Here is a 21,546-nt window from a genome sequence, read left to right as displayed (position 1 = left end):
CCACTCGAATTGAGGGGGTGGCTTTTAGTACTACTACATCAATACCATCAAATTGGGGAGAAACACAAAAATAGCCAACAATTACATGCAATAATAGCAATACATACCATCAAATTCAGCAGAATATCAACAAAAGAGATAAGGAAACTTAAATTAAACAAGCAAGTAAAGAATTCAAATCAGAAAGCGAAATTGATATCGTATAAACCCTAGAAATTGAACAAGAGAAAGTGAAGAATATACCGTACTTGAGATTATAGAATTCTGTAGATTTTAGGTAGAAAACTGAAAATTTTGAAGCGAAATCAGGAGAATAGCAGTTTTCTTGGGAGAATTTTCAGAAAAATTGTGGATCAAAGTTGGGAATTTTGTTGAACGAGAGGAGAGAGAAAAGTTATTTCCCTTATTTTACTCTGGAAACGTTATTTGTTTCCCCATGTTTTACTGTGGAAACAAAATAATGGAAACGATTAGAGCCAGGAAACGATTTTTGTTTCTTTAGCCATTAAACAAACACATTGTAAGGGAAACGGTAATTGATTCCGTTTCCAACTCTACCAAAACCCATACCAAACACCCCCTGGTTAAAGTTACTATAAAAAAATAGTTAAAGTTACCATTAAACTGACTGTCATATAATAAAATTCTTGTACGCTCACCTAACATAAGACTTATTGTATTTTGAAACATTCATGAACATTACAAAAAAATATGATTAATACATTTATAGCTCAGCTTGTGCAAAAGCTATAAAATGGGAAAAGGCTACACATACAATGGTTGTATGTGAGGTCCACATACAACATGACTTAGCAGTTGTGATAGGGCAAAATAAAGGGGCCTATTTTCCACCAAAATTCAATTTTCATTTGAATTTCAAATTTCAACTAAAAATTTAAAACTTTAAAATTTTAAATTTAAATCTAATTGTCATTCTCCATGCACATTTACATTAGAATTTTTCTCTTTTTATACAAAAAAAAGTTAAAATAAATAAATTTATTCATCTTTCTCATTTTTATTTTGTTGTTCATCATTCTCCATTAACGAAGCTTTGAAGGTGGAGTTGGGTTTTATTTTTAGAATTTATACTAGGTTAGAACCCGTGCGATGCACGGTTTATATAAAATCTATATTTATAATTTGTACGTTTAAAGAAAATTGAATAAATATAAATAAGAATTATGCACCTTGTACAAAAATATTTGTAATTTTAAAATTTAGATTTTCATCAAAATTATGACATAATATTTGTTCAACGTCGCCTAATACATATTTCAATGTAGGAGTCCATTTATTAGTGTGCTATTTACAATTATTTCATTTATTTTAGGATAAATTGATAGGATGTAGTGGTAATGTAGAATCTTTTAATATTCAAATTTCAAAATTATTTAATATGGTAGCTCCACAAAAAATAAAAAAATAAAAAAAAAAAAATAAAGATGACATCATCCTTGCATTTAGGCGGGAAAATTTTTATAAGAGTGACATGTAGACAGTGATAATGTCAGCAACGTTTTGTTTTAGTAATAGTTAATAGATTTTTGCAGATACTCAACTCATCCTCCATGTTAACTTTGTCTAATCAACCATTACACATCATTTTTTTTTTTAAAAAAAAATTCCTAAATTACTAATTTTTATATTTTCCAAATTTTATTATTCCAAATAAATAGATTAATAAGGTAAAGAACTTGTGTATTTTTATTCTTGCCCCATTTTTGTGTCCTACATTAAAGTTTATTTCGGTGTTTTATTCTTATTTTCTATAATATTGATCTTCTCCTTCATCATGTATTTTTGTCGTCCATTAAAACTCAAGTTGATTTTGAATTTATATCACCACTATTGTATAAAACTTCTTTAAATTATGTTATAAAAAAGCTAAACACGACTTCTTAATCTTAGCCGCATTACCATCCATATTTCCCACAAAGTGGTTGCGTCCAAGATTTTAGCCAATGACTCTAAGTAGTAGATTTGTTAAATGCCATTAAATAATGACAATAAAAGCAACATTTCCATCTAATTGAGATGTAGGATTTACAAATCGATGCTTTTTATTTTTATTTTCCAGAAGATTGAAATATAAAATCTTTATATATATATATATATATATATATATATATATATATATATATATATATATATATATATATATAGTGGAGTTTTTTTCCAAGTTTTTATAGAGCCATGTAGGTTTATAAATGTTAGATGTAGCCAATGAAATAAGTGATTTGTAAATTATTTTAGAATTAAATAATTCAAATGTCACGTAAGCAAAATTGGCGAATGAGATTTTAAAGTTAAACTAATTAAATATAAATTATTATGTTTTTAAATTAGCAATTTTATCTGAATATATAACGAAGGGAAGGAAATTAACAATTTGGTTTAAACTAAAAATATTTATTGATATTTTACGTGCAACGAATAAATTTTTTTTTTAAAAATAAAAATAAATCGTGCATTGCACGGGCTTCATCTAGTATTATTATTATATACGAGAAATTCAGGGGTATAAGTAATGGCTTTCATATTATCTTAATTGATAATATAGGAGATTCAACGGACATCAGTAGTGGCTGAAATATAATTTTAGACATAAGAACGTCAAAAACGGAAGAAAATCCCCCAAAAATATTGAACACTGTAATTTGTAAATTATTTGGTAACATAAACTGTTAATTTTGTAAATAGAACATCATTTCAACAATAATATATTTCTTTCGCAAAGAGTTCACATGGTGTGCATCCCGCAATCATAATTATTTACCTTGCTCATAGATTGATTTTTATACTGTCACTTTGTTCTCGAGATCCAATCATATCTTTAAATATGAATTTTTATTTTTTCCACATACACTGGTAATGAAAGAACAAAAATAGTATCCGAAATTATATATCTTATGTGTGTTTGTGAAATATAACTCCATAAAATAACATTTTTCTAGTAACAAAAATATGATTAAGGAAATAAACTAAGTTGTAAATAAATGAGAGAATTTTGCAATAAGTGACAATCATAATAATTGAGTGTAACCCTCCATGCATGATTTGATTTTAACTCTCTATTATTTGAATGAAACCATTTAATGTAAGAATTAAATTGTACAACCCTTTATTCTAACTCCCAATATTTCAAATTGGGCCTTTAAAGTTGAAATGGCAAAGTAATGTTAATATATAGTTAGTACTTAAAGAGACTTTGATTCTGTATGATTTTAATTGTTTTCATTGGTTTCATGGTGTAAGTGAAATATTGAAATACACGTAATCATATAATAAATGATGATATATGTAAACATAAATATTATATTAAGACGTACTAAAAAATAAGGCCGAATAAGTAAATTAACAATCATTTAGCAAATATATAATATCACTGAATAAGATCACAATCTAATATCATATCATATCACTAATAAATAAAGTCGGATCTCTCAGTTAGCTTAGGTCACGAGACAGCGACACTTGGCATTTCAGTTTTTCACCAAGTGTCGTGCCATGTAGGCGACAAATAGGTATTATTGTGACACATATATGATGCTAAGTAAGCGAAGTTTGGATAGATTTTTTGAGATAAATGTTGTATAAAGTTTTATTATCGATATACTTCTAATATTTCATATATAGAAAATTAATTATAACTTTTAATAAATATCTTGTAACTCGGTTCAATTTCCACCATAAAAGTCGTTTTAAAAAGTTCTTGAAAAATAAGATCCATTTATTATTTATTTTAAAAAATAATAGAAAATTATTAAAAATAAGTTTTAATTAGTAAATATAATTTTAGTTCGGTAAAATTACTTTCAGTTTAGTAAAATAATTTAAATTTAATAAAAATAATTTTAATTTAATAATACATAGACAATTTAAGTTTAATAAATAAAGATATTTTTTTAGACGTATTGATAATAAAGCCATGGTTAGTCATCATATTGATAATAAAGCCATGATTAGTCATAAAACGATAAAGTAGTACGGAGTATCTAATTTTGGCAGCATGAAGCCATTAAAAATACAACTATTAATTATGGTTTTGTCAAAAAAAAAAAAAAATACTAATAAATAAAGCCTAATCTCGCAACCAGGCTACAAGACAACGACACTTGACATTTCAGTTACCTAACTCATTATGAATGATCAATATTGTTGTAACACCCTAGAAATTTCCTCCTTTTGAAATACCTATTTTGCCATTTTAAGATACAAAATAAGAAAAAACTAAGACATTATCGCCACCGTGATAATGGCTAAGGCTTTATCAAAGACACACAGCGGAAGAATCAATTTAAAAACATTCAAAAGAAAAACAAAGTCTAATAGTCAAACCAAACAAAAGTAAAACCAAATACCAACAAATTCAACCCTACAACTTGGAACCATTGTAGGCTTTTTCAAAATCCAAACTAATATTTTAAAACCAATATGTTAGTCTCATCAAGCAAATAAATAATATTCTTGCAAATAAAGCAAATCATATTCTCATAAAGACTAAACAAGATTCAAGCTTCACTCATTTCCTAAACATGGATATACATCATCACCTGAAAAGCTTCTTTTTATTTTGTCCCCACTACTCGCCATAAGAAATGGATCGTCGTAGGGCCAAGATAAAGACAGGGCCAAATAAACACACAAATACAACAATCAATAATATAATGATGAGTACATAAGCGTAAACGAATAGCACTAACATGCTTACAACCTAGCATCATTCATATTACCTTCAGTCTTGTGTTCAACACACAATTAGTAATACAAACATAAGACAATTCATTTGTTTATTGATTTGATTACGCTTCAAACGAGTTTCCAACTAAACCAATTGTGGTAAATTACTCCGGGAGCTAACTAGGTAGGCACCAATGTCACTTAGGAGTGACGGACGTCCCTGCTTAAGTAGTAGTAGTAGTAGTAGTAGTAGTAGTAGTAGTAGTATAGTAGTAGTTAGTAGTAGTAGTAGTAGTAGTAGTAGTAGTAGTTAGTAGTAGTAGTAGTAGTAGTAGTAGTAGTTAGTAGTAGTAGTAGTAGTAGTAGTAGTAGTAGTAGTAGTAGTAGTAGTAGTAGTAGTAGTAGTAGTAGTAGTAGTAGTAGTAGTAGTAGTAGTAGTAGTAGTAGTAGTAGTAGTAGTAGTAGTAGTAGTAGTAGTAGTAGTAGTAGTAGTAGTAGTAGTAGTAGTAGTAGTAGTAGTAGTAGTAGTAGTAGTAGTAGTAGTAGTAGTAGTAGTAGTAGTAGTAGTAGTAGTAGTAGTAGTAGTAGTAGTAGTAGTAGTAGTAGTAGTAGTAGTAGTAGTAGTAGTAGTAGTAGTAGTAGTAGTAGTAGTAGTAGTAGTAGTAGTAGTAGTAGTAGTAGTAGTAGTAGTAGTAGTAGTAGTAGTAGTAGTAGTAGTAGTAGTAGTAGTAGTAGTAGTAGTAGTAGTAGTAGTAGTAGTAGTAGTAGTAGTAGTAGTAGTAGTAGTAGTAGTAGTAGTAGTAGTAGTAGTAGTAGTAGTAGTAGTAGTAGTAGTAGTAGTAGTAGTAGTAGTAGTAGTAGTAGTAGTAGTAGTAGTAGTAGTAGTAGTAGTAGTAAGTAGTAGTAGTAGTAGGAGCAGTAGTAGCAGTAGGAGGAGTAGTAGTAGTAGCAGGAGTAGTAGTAGGAGCAGTAGTAGCAGTAGGAGGAGTAGTAGTAGTAGTAGCAGTAGTAGTAGTAGGAGCAGTAGTAGCAGTAGGAGGAGTAGTAGTAGTAGCAGTAGTAGTAGTAGGAGCAGTAGTAGCAGTAGCAGTAGTAGCAATGAAACAATCAAGCAATGAAACAATCAATCAACATGAATCATTCAAGCAATAATCAATATAATATTTTAATTTAATTATTGAATTATTTATGAGCACATTTAATTTAATGTTGAACCCTTTTAAGATTAACTCGGTGTATAAACACCTTAAGCGCATAAAGCATTGCAAATCCTATCCATCGGTGTATAAACTGAAAGAAATGGCGTCCTTCCAACAAGTGTATTATTCTGATAGAGGGTTCGAAATTATTAGAAAGCTAATTCTTAAGTGAGGTCAAGTGATCAGAATGCCTAGGTGGAGGCCGCTTCCGATCAGTAATATTAATGGGTAATTAATATTACGGCTTAAGCTTGACTGAACCCTTCGGGTCGCACCCCAATCGAATAACCGATCCGAGACGACGAATCAATCCGAAAAATTAGATGGGTCATTGGAGTATTACGAACAAAGACGTCGAGTATTGAGCTTAGAGCGTCGAAACCGAGCGTCATAAGTCGAGTTGAATTCGGAATTCGACGAGACGTGGAATCAAGCAAGCGACAAGTACGAGCCAAGCCGTAGCATCGCATTGGCCTAGCCATGCGAGTGCTAGGCTAGGCGAGGTCGCAAACCGCATGCGTGATAGCGTGCCAAGCATTTCCCAGCACTCGCACATCGCACAGCACGAGCATCGCAAGCAGCGTGCCATGCTTGTGGGTGCTATGGCTATGCGTGCATGGCTGTGCGTGCTTGCTAGCATAGTAGCACCAGCCATCATAGCATGCTGGGCATCGCACAACACAGCTCGCAGCATCGCAAGCTATGCGTGCGTGTGCTGTGGCTGTGCGTGCTTGCTAGCGTAGCAGCACCAAGCAGCAGCAGGTGGGCCTCGCACATCGCTAGTACACGCAGCAGCCCGCATTGTGTGGCTTGCGTGCTGCGCCATTGCGTGTGCGGGCTGGGCTGCTAGCACAGCTAAGGTGCCAGGCGCCAGCTAGGCAGCCTAGGCAGCCTTGGCAGCTAGCTGTGCGTGGCCAGCCCGGTCAAAGTGGGGACCGTTTTCTTGGTGGCCTTGCTTGGTGAGCAAGTGGTGTTTTGGTCCCCCCTTTGGTGGTCCTCACCTACCCTTGCTCACCATGTGCCACTTGGAGCTTGTTGATTCATTTCGCATTTTAATTTCTTTTAGATTAAAATAAATTGGGAAAAATGCAATTCTCCCACATTGATGGGAAATGAGAATTCAAGACTTCCTTCCCTATAAATACCCAAGTTTTAGGTTTTGGAAAAAGCACTTGAGTTGAACTCAATAAGGCATCTCCCTATTGTGAGAAAACCTTTAAGTTCGTAATACTCTAGTTTTTCTTTGGTCAAGTCCCGACTAACCTTCGGGATAAAGACCGCACGGGTCGGGTCGAGGGTGCGACGGAGGCCTACGCACTTGCGAGGCTAGAGCTTTCAAGTAAGAGCTCGTAAGCGAGCGAAGCACGCGTCGAGGGTAAGAATGTCTTTTCTCTTTCTCTCTCTTTGTTATTTAATTATGTGATTGCATGTTTAGTTACCTTAATTAGTGCGCAGGTCTTGGAAGGGTTTCATTCCGCGTAGTGTTGGACGCTACGAAACCCAACAGCGGTATCAAAGCCGCGCTCACTTTAATTATTGTAACTAATAATTAATTGAGGTGATTTAAAATGGATTTAAATTTCTGGTTTTGTTTTCTAATTAGATTAGAAACTCGTTTTAATTAGTCTTGATCTCGTATTTTACTAATTTTGGCTCATGAACCCAGATTTTGACCCAAAAATTGTGAATTTTGGGTGGAATCGATGTTTTAAATCGTTTTTGACCCTCTTTGAGACCTGTCCAGAAGCCAAAATCCACCCAGAAACATGTTTTTAAATCTTTAAACCTTGATTAATTATGGCATGTTAATGGTATATTAAATGTATGGTTGCATCACTAATCTACTGCAATAATAAACCTTATTAAGCATGTTTATGAAGTCATAATTGGTGCTTGATTTGGTAAGCTCATTTTTCACATAAACTTGAAATTTCACAATTTTGCAAATTAATTGCTTCAAGTGTGAATGTTTATGGTGAATGTGTAATTCTAAAGTCCCTAATATGTCAAAGATCCAATCTTTAGTTGTTTATTTGGTTGGAATTTTGATTTCTAAATTCCATGTTGAACTAATTTTTGAATTTAATCATTTTTTAGTTGATTAAAGTCCTAAAAGTTCAAAAGACTTGTGATTGAAATTTAATTAATCTTCATATTGGAAGATGTAATTTTTCAATTATACACAAGTTAGTGTTGGAAATTTTTCACTAAATGCATGGGTTTATTTTTCCAACCTCTTTAATTTTGTCAAATCTCATTATTAATTTATGTATGGTTAAATTAATTGTGAGTATAGCCCTTCAATTTTGTAGCATCATGATAAACCGAAAATTGATTTAAAGAATGGTTCTTGAATAATTTTGGTTTTGTGCACTAAAATTGAATTTATTAAATTAGACTTGTTATATTTTCATTCTTGCTCATTGTTGGTTCTAAAATAAATTCAGAATCGATTTTATGTCACACACATCTCAGGATAAAATCCCGAGATAAAAGCACGCAAATCGAGACAATGACCGCCAAAGCACACCACATGGCTAGCCGGGCTGCTTTCACAACCCACATATGGCTGCCGTGGTGAGCATGGGCTGCTTATGCCTTGAAGTGATGCTAATGTGTGGCGGTTTTGGGCTTGGTGCACGCATGTTGCTACACGCATAGTGCGGTGTGTGCATGTTTGGTGTATCGAGGATGCAAGGGTGATGCGCACAAGGTGCTACGATAAGGGTGCCTTGGTGCTGCGATGTGTTGCTAAGCAACATAAGCTCGCGTGATTTAGGACCTTTGAGGCCATGTCTTGTATGTGTGCAAGTGCGCTGATGTGGCCGGTGTAACGTGTATACGACATTGAGATCACTCCCACGTGCTTGGGCCACAAGCGGTTGTGCGGGTGCGGCTACGCAAGGCACCTCAAGCCTTAGTGCTAAGAACTTAGGGATCATAATGCATCGTTGGGCTATGTGTTTGCTATTTTGCCGTTTTAATCACTCGATAATTTTAACGGGGCTAGGCCTCGATTTTGCCGGCACTTGCAAAATAATTTGGCAAAATATGGGTTAACCGGCTTAATTAATTGGATTAATTAAGTTGGATGCGGATTTAGTGGGAGCTTCGTTAATTACTTGACCTAATTTATTACGTTCTAATCATATAATCGGTTAACAACTTTGACTAGTTTTAATTAGGCGTGTTAATCGGATTAACCACCTAAGTTAGTTACTAGTTTTCACGTGTTACGCCTTGTTACTTGTTTTCGTTGTAAAATGCATGGGCCATTCACACATAGTGAATGCATGGGTGAATGGAATGTATATTGTATCACAGGTTTTGTGAAAGTGGCAACTAGTAGGGCCTGACTAGGATAGTAAATACGGACTGCGATCCGTTATGTATTTTTGTAAATCTAAATACAGTATGCGTACCGTTGCGTATTTTTGTACCTTAATATTTAGATTAATCCTAGTCATAGTAACTAGTAGTTGCATATTTGGTGGAGATTTCTCAAAGACGGCGTTTCTAAGAAGACAAGCCAAGAACTTGCATCAAATACCCATGGAGATTTGAAGACTCAAGGGGTTATGCTAGTTGCCAAATGCATCTTTTACTTATGTTATATATATATATATATAACTGTGTTTATATATGATTGAATGGTATGATAGATGCATGTTTAAGATTTCAAATTTTGCGATGGTTAAATAAGTTCACTTAAATCAACCAACATAGAAACCCTAGGTCCCTAAAAAATTGTGCCAAATTTTCCATTCCAAGAACAACACTTACCGAACTAATGCGCGTAGTGATGGGCTACGCCAAAGCGAGGCATCACTACTTCCCTAGGAACGTAAGGTATACTAGGTATACAAGTTGATCTTGGTTAAGCTCAACGATATCAGTAAGGATTCCTTAGATGTCGTGGCAATGGAGATAAAATGTCATGGAAGCATTAGATGCGACGTTTTATCGAACCAAGAGTAGCTTAGAGCTATTAACAATTGGATTTCTTACCTTAAAATATTAAGACAAGCCAAAGCATGCTTAATCACTTTCTGATTTTTGGGATCTTGGAATCGTTTTATTCTCGCCTAAAAGGGACAAATTTAAATGCGTGGATAAGACGCGTAATAAGATTGAAAGTTAGCATGTATGCTTTGAATTTCAAACTAATTATGTTATGAACTTGATAAATGGTTATGCTTTGCACTACATTTGTAGAATTCTAAATCATATTATATTGTTTTCAATGATTGGTAAAGGAAATCTTTTGAGAATGGTTCTCAAGGAAAGAAAAGGTATTTCTAAAATACAACTTCTCATAATCGAATTTTACAACTAAAGTCCGAAAGGACAGTTGGATATCATGTATTCAAAATACTAGGTAGTTTTGATGAGCATGAAATATTGAGTTGAAACTCAAATTGTCAAATAGTTGACAACCAACATATCTTTTCGCTTCATACACTAATGAGTAGGACTCATTAATGTAGTAATTCAAGTACGAATTGAAGGAAAAGATGGAACTTTGTTTCACGGTGCATTAGATGCTTAATTATTCCTAACAAAGTATAAAAGTCAAGGCACTTAAAGAAATGGTTCTTAAAGTTATGAGATGGTGTATGATAAGAAATATAGGAAACAAGGAACAAAGTAAAGGAATAAGATTCCTTTTCTGCCCATGAGTTCATGTTATTGTGGTTAACTTAGCAATTCGTTATCTTCACTAGTATTGGATACTGCTTGAGTGTTCCACTTTGAAAGTGACCTCAAACCATTGAAGTCAAGCTAAGCTATTGACTTACAAACTTAGTGTTTAGGGTAAAATTACCCTATGCTACGTGGCCCAATAGTATGCTGACATGTGTCAGCCTCAGAGAGGCCTAAAGGGATCCCAACCTCTACTGACACGTGGCACCTTAACCCTAAAAAGGGGAATGATCCCCTTCAACTATAAATAGAGGAAAATCCTCATTTATTACATATTCATAAATACAAACACAAAAACCGAGCAATATTAATTGCAGAATTCTCTCTGAATCAGAGAAAAAAGCCTTTACTTTCCGCACATTTATACATCCGGAAACGTTCTAACTTGATCGCCGGAGGCGGAACTCCACCCAACCAGAGTTTCCATGGTTTTGCAGGTACAGACGGTCGATGTGCATTCTCGGCGTTGTAACTCTCCTAAGTGACTCCAAAACCCCCGAAACATTTGACGCCGTCTGTGGGGAGAGTACTTTTGAGATGACATCCGAATCTATACCGCCTGGTGAGGGCAAACGTCCTATGGTCGAGACAGAGGTCCATATGGACCAAGATAGTGGTGACGACTATGAGATCGACATCTACGTGGCCACAAACGGGTCATTCCGAACTGTTGGGTTGCGTAGAGTCCGACTCTACGCGGAAGGGAAACCCACTCAAGACCCGCACACTAATTAAAGCGACTAAGCATGCAATCACTAATTAAACAACAATTAATAGAGAGAAGAAAAGACATTCTTAGCCTTGGCGCATGCTTCGCTCGAATCGCGAGCTCTTACTTGAACCCCGCAAATGCTTAGGTCTCCGACGGCTCGTACCCACAAACCCGACCCGAACGATCCAAGTCCCGAAGGTTAGTCGAGACCCAACCAATAAAAACTAGAGTTTTACGAACTTAAGGTTTTCTTTCTTTTCTAAGGAGATGCCTTTTTAGTTCCACTCATGTGTTTTTCCCAAATCCCAAAACCTTAGTATTTATAGGGAAATGAACCTTGAATTCCCACTCTCAATCAATGTGGGAGATTTGCAATTTTCCCATTTTATTTTAATTAAAACAAAAATAAAATTACAATTCAATCAATAAGTTACAAGTGGCACAAGGAGGATAAGAGATTAGGTGAGGACCATTTCCAAGGGGGGAGGGACCATAGCCTTGCTCCCCAAGGCAAAGCTCACACCCCTTGGTCTCCACTAGCAAGCCGTGAAAGGAATGGTGTCCTTCCAACAAGTGTATTATTCAGATAGAGGGTTCAGAATTATTACAGAGGTAATTGTTCAGTAAGGTCAAGTGATCGGAATGCTTAGGTGGAGGCCGCTTCCGATCAGTAATATCAAGGTACAATTGATATTACAGCTTAATCTTAACTGAACCCTTCGGGCCGAACCCAATCGAATCTCCGATCCGAGACGTCGAATTAATCCGAAAGGATTTAATGAGTCGACAAAGTTTTACGAATACAGACGTCGGAAGTCGAGCCTAGGGCGTCGAGACCGAGCGTCACAAAATCACAATCGACAAGTATGAGCGTAGCCATAGCTAGGCTAGCCTAGCTCATCATAGTCACTAGGCGCGCCATGGCAGCCCTAGCATGATGGCTAGGCACCATGGTTGGCTATCGCTAGCACCAGCAGCGCCAGCACAACCCTAGCATCATGCCTAGGCGCTGTCGCAGCCCTAGCATGATGCTAGGCGCCATCGCAAGCCAGCAAGCCCATCGCAGGCCTATGCGCATCACTAGGCGCACCATGCGTGGCCTTAAATGGCTGGGCGCCATCGCAGCCCAGGCAGCATCACTAGGCGCACCATGCGTGCCCTAGGATGGCCCGGTGCCATGGAAGCTCTAGCATAGTGTTGCGATGATTAGTTAAGTTCACTTAAATCAACCAACATAGAAACCCTAGGTCCCTTAATAATATTGAGCTAAAATTTGCCATTCCAAGAACAACACTTACCGAACTAATGCGCGTACGTGATGGATTACGCCAAAGCGAGGCATCACTACTTCCCTAGGAACGTAAGGTATACTAGGCATACAAGTTGTCTTGGTTCCCTAGGAACGTAATGTCGAATAAATCTGAATCCTTTGAAAAGTTCAAAGAATTTCAGAAAGAGGTTGAAAATCAACTTGGCAAGAAAATTAAAACACTTCGATCGGATCGAGGTGGCGAATAGTTGAGCCATGAATTCGAAGATCACTTGAAAGAATGTGGCATTCTTTTAGAGTTGACACCTCCTGGAACTCCTCAATGGAACGGAGTGTCCGAACGGAGGAATCGGACCTTGTTAGACATGGCTCGATCAATGACGGGTCTTAGTGAACTCCCTATCTCGTTTTGGGGACATGCGCTACAAACAGCAGCACTAACACTGAATAGAGCTCCGTCAAAAGCTGTTGAAAAGACTCCATATGAGTTATGGACTAAGAAACCTCCCAGGTTGTCTTTTCTCAAGATTTGGGGATGCGAAGCATATGTCAAGCGATTAATTTCGGACAAACTTCACCCCAAATCGGATAAGTGTTTCTTTGTGGGATATCCAAAAGAAACCAAAGGGTATTACTTCTACAATAAATCCGAGAACAAAGTGTTTGTTGCTCGTGATGGTGTCTTTTTGGAGAAGGATCGCCTTTCCAAAATGACAAGTGGAAAAAAAATCGAACTCGACGAAGTTCGAGAGGACGAGCAACAATGTCAACCTGACAAAACTGACAATCTAGATACTTTGGAAGCATCTGAGAAGATTGGTCAGAGTCAAACAGACAATGTAAACGCTCAACCGATTACCCTACGTAGGTCGCAACGGCAAAGATCTCAACCAGACAGATACCTCGGTATTGTCTTAACTGATGATCAGGACGTCCTAGTTATAGATGGTGATGAGCCGGCGACATACAAGCAAGCTATGACGAGCCCCGACTCTGCAAAATGGCAAGAGGCCATGAAATCCAAGATGGACTCCATGTCTGAAAATCAAGTCTGGGACTTGGTGAATTTGCCCGAGGGTTATACACCCATTGGTTGCAAATGGATCTTCAAAGTGAAGACAGACAAAGATGGAAATGTATCGGTATACAAAGCTAGACTGGTGGCAAAAGGTTATAGACCAGTCCACGGGATTGACTATGATGAAACTTTTTCACCAGTTGCAATGCTAAAGTCCGTCCGGATTATCCTAGCGATTGCTGCATATTTCGATTACGAAATATGGCAAATGGATGTCAAAACCGCCTTCTTTAATGGGATTTTGGAAGAAACTGTGTATATGACACAGCCAGAGGGTTTTGTCAATCCAGGCAACGCTGGAAAGGTTTGGAAGCTGAAGAAGTCCATTTATGGACTAAAGCAAGCCAGCAGGAGTTGGAATTAGCGATTTGATGAAGCCATCAGCAAGTTTGGTTTTATCAAGAATCCAGATGAGTCTTGTGTATACAAGAAGTTCAGTGGGAGTGATATTGCATTCCTAGTCCTGTATGTCGATGACATACTGCTCATTGGAAACAGCACAAAATTGTTGGAGTCCGTAAAGGGCTGGTTGGGAAAATGCTTTTCAATGAAGGACTTAGGAGAGGCACAGTACATATTGGGCTTCAAGATCTACAGGGATAGATCTAAGAAGATGATTGGATTAAGCTAGAGTACTTACATTGATAAGGTACTGGCTCGATTCAACATGGAAAATGCCAAAAGAGGGAATTTACCCATGTCCCGTGGCATAACTCTCAGCAAGAAACAATGTCCAAAGACACCTGTTGAGCGAGAAAGAATGAATCAGATCCCATATGCTTCGCTAATCGGATCGATCATGTATGCCATGATATGTACAAGGTCGGATGTATCGTATGCCCTGAGTGCAACGAGTCGATACCAATCGAACCCAGGAGAGGCGCATTGGACTGCGGCCAAGAATATCCTTAAGTACCTGAAAAGGAACAAGGATAAATTCCTGGTATATGGAGGCCACAAAGAACTGGTTGTTGAAGGTTACACCGACGCTAGCTTCCAGACTGACAGAGACGACTTCAAGTCACAGTCGGGATATGTATTCTGTCTGAATGGAGGAGCGTTCAGCTGGAAGAGTGCCAAGCAGAGCACCACTACAGACTCTACAACTGAAGCCGAGTACTTGGCCGCTTCGGAAGCTGCCAAGGAAGTTGTTTGGATTCGCAAGTTCATCAGTGAACTTGGTGTTGTACCCTCAATCAAGGGACCGATAGACCTTTATTGTGATAATAATGGAGCTATCGCTCAGGCCAGAGAGCCGAGAGAACACCAGAAGGTCAAACACGTGCAAAGACGATTTCACATGATAAGGGAATGGAAATCCGAAGGTGAAATAAGAATTTGTAAGATCGGCACGGATGATAATGTGGCCGATCCTTTGACTAAACCTTTGACTCAATTGAAACACAACAACCACGTTGAGGCAATGGGAATCAAGCATGTTGGAGACTGGCTTTGATATTCCCTGTACAAGTGTTTTAATTAAACAGGGTTGATTTAATGTAAGACACTGTACTAAAACCATTCATTAATGGAGTAATTAATTTTTTTTGCAAAATTTTTATTCACTCCATTACTATTTAATTGTGGTTTAGAATTAAATAATGAGTCCATTCGATTTACGGAAATATTCAAAACAGGGTATCAAGACCATGTCTTGGATAATGAAACACCTGTTAAGTGAACATTGAATATTAAATCGAAAAGTATCCCTAATCGAGGTCATCTAACAGATGGACGATTGATGACCGCCATAGATTAGTGTGTAGTATGATTTACAGCACCGTTTCTTGTGCTGCGAGGACGTGAAAGTCATAAATCATTTGCACAGGTACAGTTTAGAACTATACTGGATAAGACCTATGAGAGTACTTTAAGAAAATTTAACTTTTGTCATAATTACATTTCTCATTATGGCTATCGGAACTTATTTCCTCAGACCATGAGTACTGTGAAGTTTTCTTGTTTGAGTACTAGGCTCTTTGATGTTTCCAAACGTCTGCCGTAACTGGGGATCATAACGGGAACACTCGGGAGTCTATGTCCTCTTAGTAAGAAGAACTTACAATACAAGACTGGGATTGTCCCCCTACTAACAATAAGGAAAATGTTTTGTTGTTTAAAAGGCCGCTCGAAGAGTGAGACTGTAAAATGCATGGCCATGCTCAGATGGATTTTAGAAATCATCTGTTTATTGACAGTCAAACTCGGAGATCGAGAAACACTTAAAGATGTAATAAGGATGAAAAAGAATCTTACCATATAGTTCACGAAGAAACATTAAGTGACAAAGGAAATGAGCTATACACAATATGCACACTTGTCCGGAAGGACAAGTGGGAGATTGAAAGGAATGGTGTCCTTCCAACAAGTGTATTATTCCGATAGAGGGTTCAGAATTATTACAGAGGTAACTCTTCAGTAAGGTCAAGTGATCGGAATGCCTAGGTGGAGGCCGCTTCCGATCAGTAATATCAAGGTACAATTGATATTACAGCTTAATCTTAACTGAACCCTTCGGGTCGAACCCAATCGAATCTCCAATCCGAGACGTCGAATTAATCCGAAAGGATTTAATGAGTCGACAGAGTTTTACGAATACAGACGTCGGAAGTCGAACCTAGGGCGTCGAGACCGAGCGTCGCAAAATCACAATCGACAAGTATGAGCGTAGCCATAGCTAGGCTAGGCTAGCTCATCATAGTCACTAGGCGCGCCATGGCAGCCCTAGCATGATGGCTAGGCACCATGGCTGGCTATCGCTAGCACCAGCAGCGCCAGCACAGCCCTAGCATCATGCCTAGGCGCTGTCGCAGCCCTAGCATGATGCTAGGCGCCATCGCAAGCCAGCAAGCCCATCGCAGGCCTATGCGCATCACTAGGCGCACCATGCGTGGCCTAGGATGGCTGGGCGCCATCGCAGCCCAGGCAGCATCACTAGGCGCACCATGCGTGCCCTAGGATGGACTGGTGCCATGGCAGCTCTAGTATAGTGCTAGGCGCATGGCAGGGCCCCACGCACCAAGCACAGCTAGTGTTGGGCACTAGCACATGCGTGGTACATGGTGCCTGGGCGAGGCGTATGCACGCATGATGCGTGTGTGTGTGCGAGAGAGATGTGTGGTGCGTATGGTGTGGGAGTGCGGTGCGTGGCAAGAGGCCAGCATGCGTGGCTCGCTAGCAGCACGCATGATGGGCCATGCGAGTAGCGAGCATGCGAGGGATGCTGGCAGCAGTGCCAGCACGCACCAGCCAGCACCAGCGCCAGCACGCACCAGCGAGCATCAGCGATGCTGCTGGGCTTGTGCTAGCATGTTGGGCTAGCTGGCACAGCCAGCTGGCACGCTAGCTGGCAGCTGGACAGCATGCTGGGGTGAGGCGGTTTATGAGAAGAGTGGGGACCAAGGCTTTGGGAAAGCCTTGGGGAGCAAGGCATTGGTCCCCCCACCTCTCCATGGTCCTCACCTAACACTCTCTCCCTCCTTGACACTTGTCGAATTGTGATTGTATTTGTTTATTGATTTATTTTAGAAATAAATTAATTGGCAAATAAAACATTCTCCCACATTGGTTGGGGAATGAGAATCAAGGGATCATTTCCCTATAAATACCAAGCTTGGTATTGGGAATTGAAAAAACCTCGAGTGGAATTAAAAAGGCAACTCTAGAATAGAGTAAACCTTTGATTCGTAAAACTCATAGTTATTTTGTCCGGGTCTTGACTAACCTTCAAGACTTAGGACGCTCGGGTCGGGTCGAGGGTAAGATCCGTCGGAGATCTCGTCTTTTCGGGATTTTGAAGTAAGAGCTCTTTGGGAGCGAAGCACGCGTCAAAGGTATAATTCTTGTACTTAATCTTGTTTGATTAAGTTTATTATGCTTGTTTAATTTCTTTAATTAAGGGGCGGGTCTTGATGGGTTTCTTTCCGCGTAGTGTCGGGTCACTACGAAACCCTACAAGCCGGCACTCCCAATCCAAGTGGCAGGCTGGCAGCCTGCCTTGGCTGCCAAGGCTGCCAGCTGGCGCCTAGCACCAAGGCTGGGCAGCCAGCCAGCACACACGCACACAACCCACGTGCATGCGTAGCCAGCCAGCACACGGCCAGCAAGCACGCAATCCATTGTTGTTGCTTGGTGCGTTGTGCTGGGCGCTGCAATGCTAGGCACACGCACACACACGCACAGCCCAGCTCGCTGCTGGCTGGCACATGGTGTTGTGCGATGCTGTGCTAGCGAGGCTGCCAGCGCCTTGCATGCTAGCAAGGCCTAGCCTTGCGATGCTTGCTGGGCTAGTTGTGCACCAGCGCCTAGCATGCTAGTAAGGCCTGTCCTTGCGATGGCTAGGCGCATGGCATGCTAGCACACACGCAAGGCTACGATGCTTGCGGTGGCTAGCTAGCATGCATGGACCTAGCACGCCTAGCATGCTAGGCTTGCGATTAGCATTGCAATGCACATGCCAGCTCGAGATAGCCTGGCCCTCGCATGGCTAGGCCAATGCGAGGCTACGGCCTAACTCGAACTTGTAACTTGATTGATTTCGCGTCTCGTCGAATTCTAAATTCGACTCGACTTGCGACGCTCGGTCTCGACGCTCTAAGCTCGATATCCGACGTCTTAGTTCGTAAAACTCTAATGACTCAACAAATCCTTCGGATTAACTCGTCGTGACGGATCGGTTGTTCGATTGGGTTCGACTCGAAGGGTTCTGTCAAAATTAAGCTGTAATATTAATTGTACACTAATATTACTGATCGGAACAACCTCCACCTAGGCATTCCGATCACTTGACCTTACAGAAGAATTAGCGGTCCAATAATTATGAATACTCTATCGGAATAATACACTTGTTGGAAGGACACCATTCCTTTCACGAACTAGACGCACCCGTTCCAAGAAAACGAGGGAACGGGGAGAAGACAAAGCTGTACCCAGCAGCCCAACTGGCAAGCCGGCTGGGCGACCCCAGGCGGCGGAGGGTGCAGCCCCCATCACTAGAGACAAACTCATGAAATTCATGAGTTTCAAAGGGGAAATCAAGGACATAATAAAGAAGTCAACTGGCTCCAACAAGGGTCAGTCGGCCAAGAAGCCTTCTCCCTCCGGGAAGAAGCATATCAAAGATTGGGTGCCTACTCCTCACCCTAAACCAAAAGGGGTGGACGGGCCCCTGATCCACCAATCCAGACTTCATTTCCCTGAATAAGGGCAAAGGAAGGCCATCCAGCAAGTTCAGCCGGATGGGTCAAAAAAGACTTACTCGGACGCCCGGATGTTCATCCAGGAGAAGTGAAGTCAACAACTATCTGAGTCGGCCTCAACGTCGACTTACCCAGACAGTTTACGTAATACTTTAATGAATTATTCGGAGACAAACCGAGAGAGTCGGTCACGCGGCATGTATGTGCCCCAACAGCCATACATGCCGTATGAATCACCATACATGCAGCCGACCCTCTTTGGGGGTCAGGCGGTACAGCAGATCCAGCACATGGACTGGCAGCTCCGGCTGCTAAACCTTGGGGAACAGCACATGGACTGGCAGCTCCAGGGAGATAACCGAGGCGGCTCAGCCGGCCAAGGTTAAGAATGTGTTGGTTGGTACCTATGACGGTACCACCAACTCGAAAGACCATCTAATGGCTTACACCAACCTCATGTACTTACAGGGGTTGGATGACACCGCCTGGTGCCGATGCTTTCCGGCAACATTTAAGGGCATAACCTAATGATGGTTTGACAATCTGCCAGCCGGATGCATCAACAACTTTAAGACGCTAGAATACCTGTTTGCGTCCAACTTCTCCATGAACATCCCTGCCAAAAAGACAAGTCTCGACTTAGGGGCTATTCAGCAAGGAGATAAGGAGGGACTAAGGTCCTATGTCAGGCGGTTCAATTTGATGAGAATTCAGATCCAAGGGCTGTCTGACGAAGTTGCCTATATAGACTTCTTCAAGGGTCTGAAGGACGGGTCGACCTTTAAGTTCGACCTGGTCAGAAAGAGGGTTGCTACCCTCCAAGAGGCATTGATGGAAGCCGAAGCCTACATACAGGCGACTGAACACTGCGCCATCTGTCACTCGTCGGACCCCAAAAGGTCCGACAAGAAAGAGAGCAGGTTTGCTCAGCCGGCCAAAAAAGAAGAGAGCAAGAAAAGAAAAGAGGTCTGGGCGGCGGACCATTCTGGTCAGCCGTCCCAGAAGAAAAAGATAAAGTTGAAGACGTACGTCCCCAATTACGAGTTCAACAAGGACTGCTCCTCCATCCTCATGGAGATAAAAGACCGGTTGACCCTTGAAAAATTGGCAGCAATGAAGAGTCCCATCAACAGCCGGGACAAGAGGAAGTACTGTCAATTCCATGAGGATATCGGCCATGACACCAATGGCTGCTATAGCCTCAGGCGGCTACTGGACCGTCTGGCTGATAAGGGGCTTTGAAATCCTATATGATGAAGTCCAAGGGTAACCCCAAAGCAAACAATGGACAACCGTCCAAGAAGCCGGCTGTGAGCTCTTACACTGATGACGAGCAAACCTTTACCATAGCAGGCGGCTTTGCGGGAGGGGGTCCTACCATCTAGAAGCTGGTCAACTCAGTGGATGAGGGCTAGGCTTCGAAATACACCTTCCCTGAGGTCCTCATCTCTGAGAAGGATCAGGGCAAGGTCAGGCGGCCTCATGATGACCCTATTGTCATCGAATACAAGGTTCCCAACCAACGAGTGGGCCGGATCCTTATTGTTACCGGGAGCTCATCTGACCTAATAGCTATCACTGCTTAGCGAAGCTCAAGTACAAGCCTAGCAGCATGCACAAGGCCTCTCACCCCTTATTCGGCTTTGGGGGAGGGGTTGTGCATCCGGTGGGGAGGATTAACCTACCCATCCGGCTAGGAGAGAAGGGGGAAGGACGACACATGGTCGTCAAGTTCTTGGTAGTCGAGGAATTGACCGCCTACAATCTGATTTTGGGTCATCCAACCCTCAACGAGTCCAAAGCAGTCATTATCCCATCCCTCATGCTGATCAAATTTGAGAGGGATGATGGAACGGTGGGTTCCCTAAACGGGGATCAGAAGACGGCAAGGGAGTGTTATCTCTCATACGTCAAGCCTACTGTGGCCGCAACCGGCCAAGGCGAGGAGCCCATCGACCTTGATGACTTCAAGGAAGCCGCACCTGCTCCCAAATCAGCCGGCAAAAAGAGAAAGGCAGACCACCTGGTGGCCGTAAAAAAAGAGAAGCAATAGCAATCACCAATCGAGGAACGATCAGATGATCTCCGTCCCCAGCCGGCTGGTGAAAATATTAACATTGTTCTAGATGACAGCCGTCCGGAACGAACTGTTAAAGTGGGGACGGTTGCTTTTGCCAAGTTGGGTGCAGATTTGCACCAACTGCTAAAGGAATTCAAAGACATTTTTGCCTATGAAGTAGAAGAGATGACAGGCGTCAGCCCGGATCTTGCTGTCCACAAACTTGTCGTGGATCAAAAAATGAAGCCGGTAAGGCAAAAGAAAAGGAACCACGGTGAGGAAAGATCTTAGGTGGCAGCCACCGAGGTCAAGAAGCTACTGGATGCCGGGTTCATTCGGCAATGCTGCTACCCGGATTGGGTAGCCAACGTTACCTTTTTCAAAAAGCCGAACGGTACCTAGCGGATGTGTGTTGATTACACGGATCTGAACAAGGCATGTCCAAAGGATAGCTATCCACTTCCAAAGATCGACAACCTGGTCGACTCTACAGCCGGTCATGCCTTGATGAACTTCATGGATACCCTTGTGGAAAAAAGATCAAGAGAAGACGACATTCGTCACTGATCAAGGGTTATTCTGTTATACGGTGATGCTGTTTGGGCTGAAGAATGCGCCTGCTACCTTCCAACGAATGATTAAT

The sequence above is a fragment of the Chenopodium quinoa genome, unplaced genomic scaffold, assembly GCF_001683475.1.
Source record: "Chenopodium quinoa cultivar QQ74 unplaced genomic scaffold, ASM168347v1, whole genome shotgun sequence".
In the NCBI taxonomy this organism is placed as follows: Eukaryota; Viridiplantae; Streptophyta; class Magnoliopsida; order Caryophyllales; family Amaranthaceae; genus Chenopodium; species Chenopodium quinoa.
The sequence above is the reverse complement of the archived record's forward strand: the minus strand, read 5'-3'. Positions refer to the sequence as shown.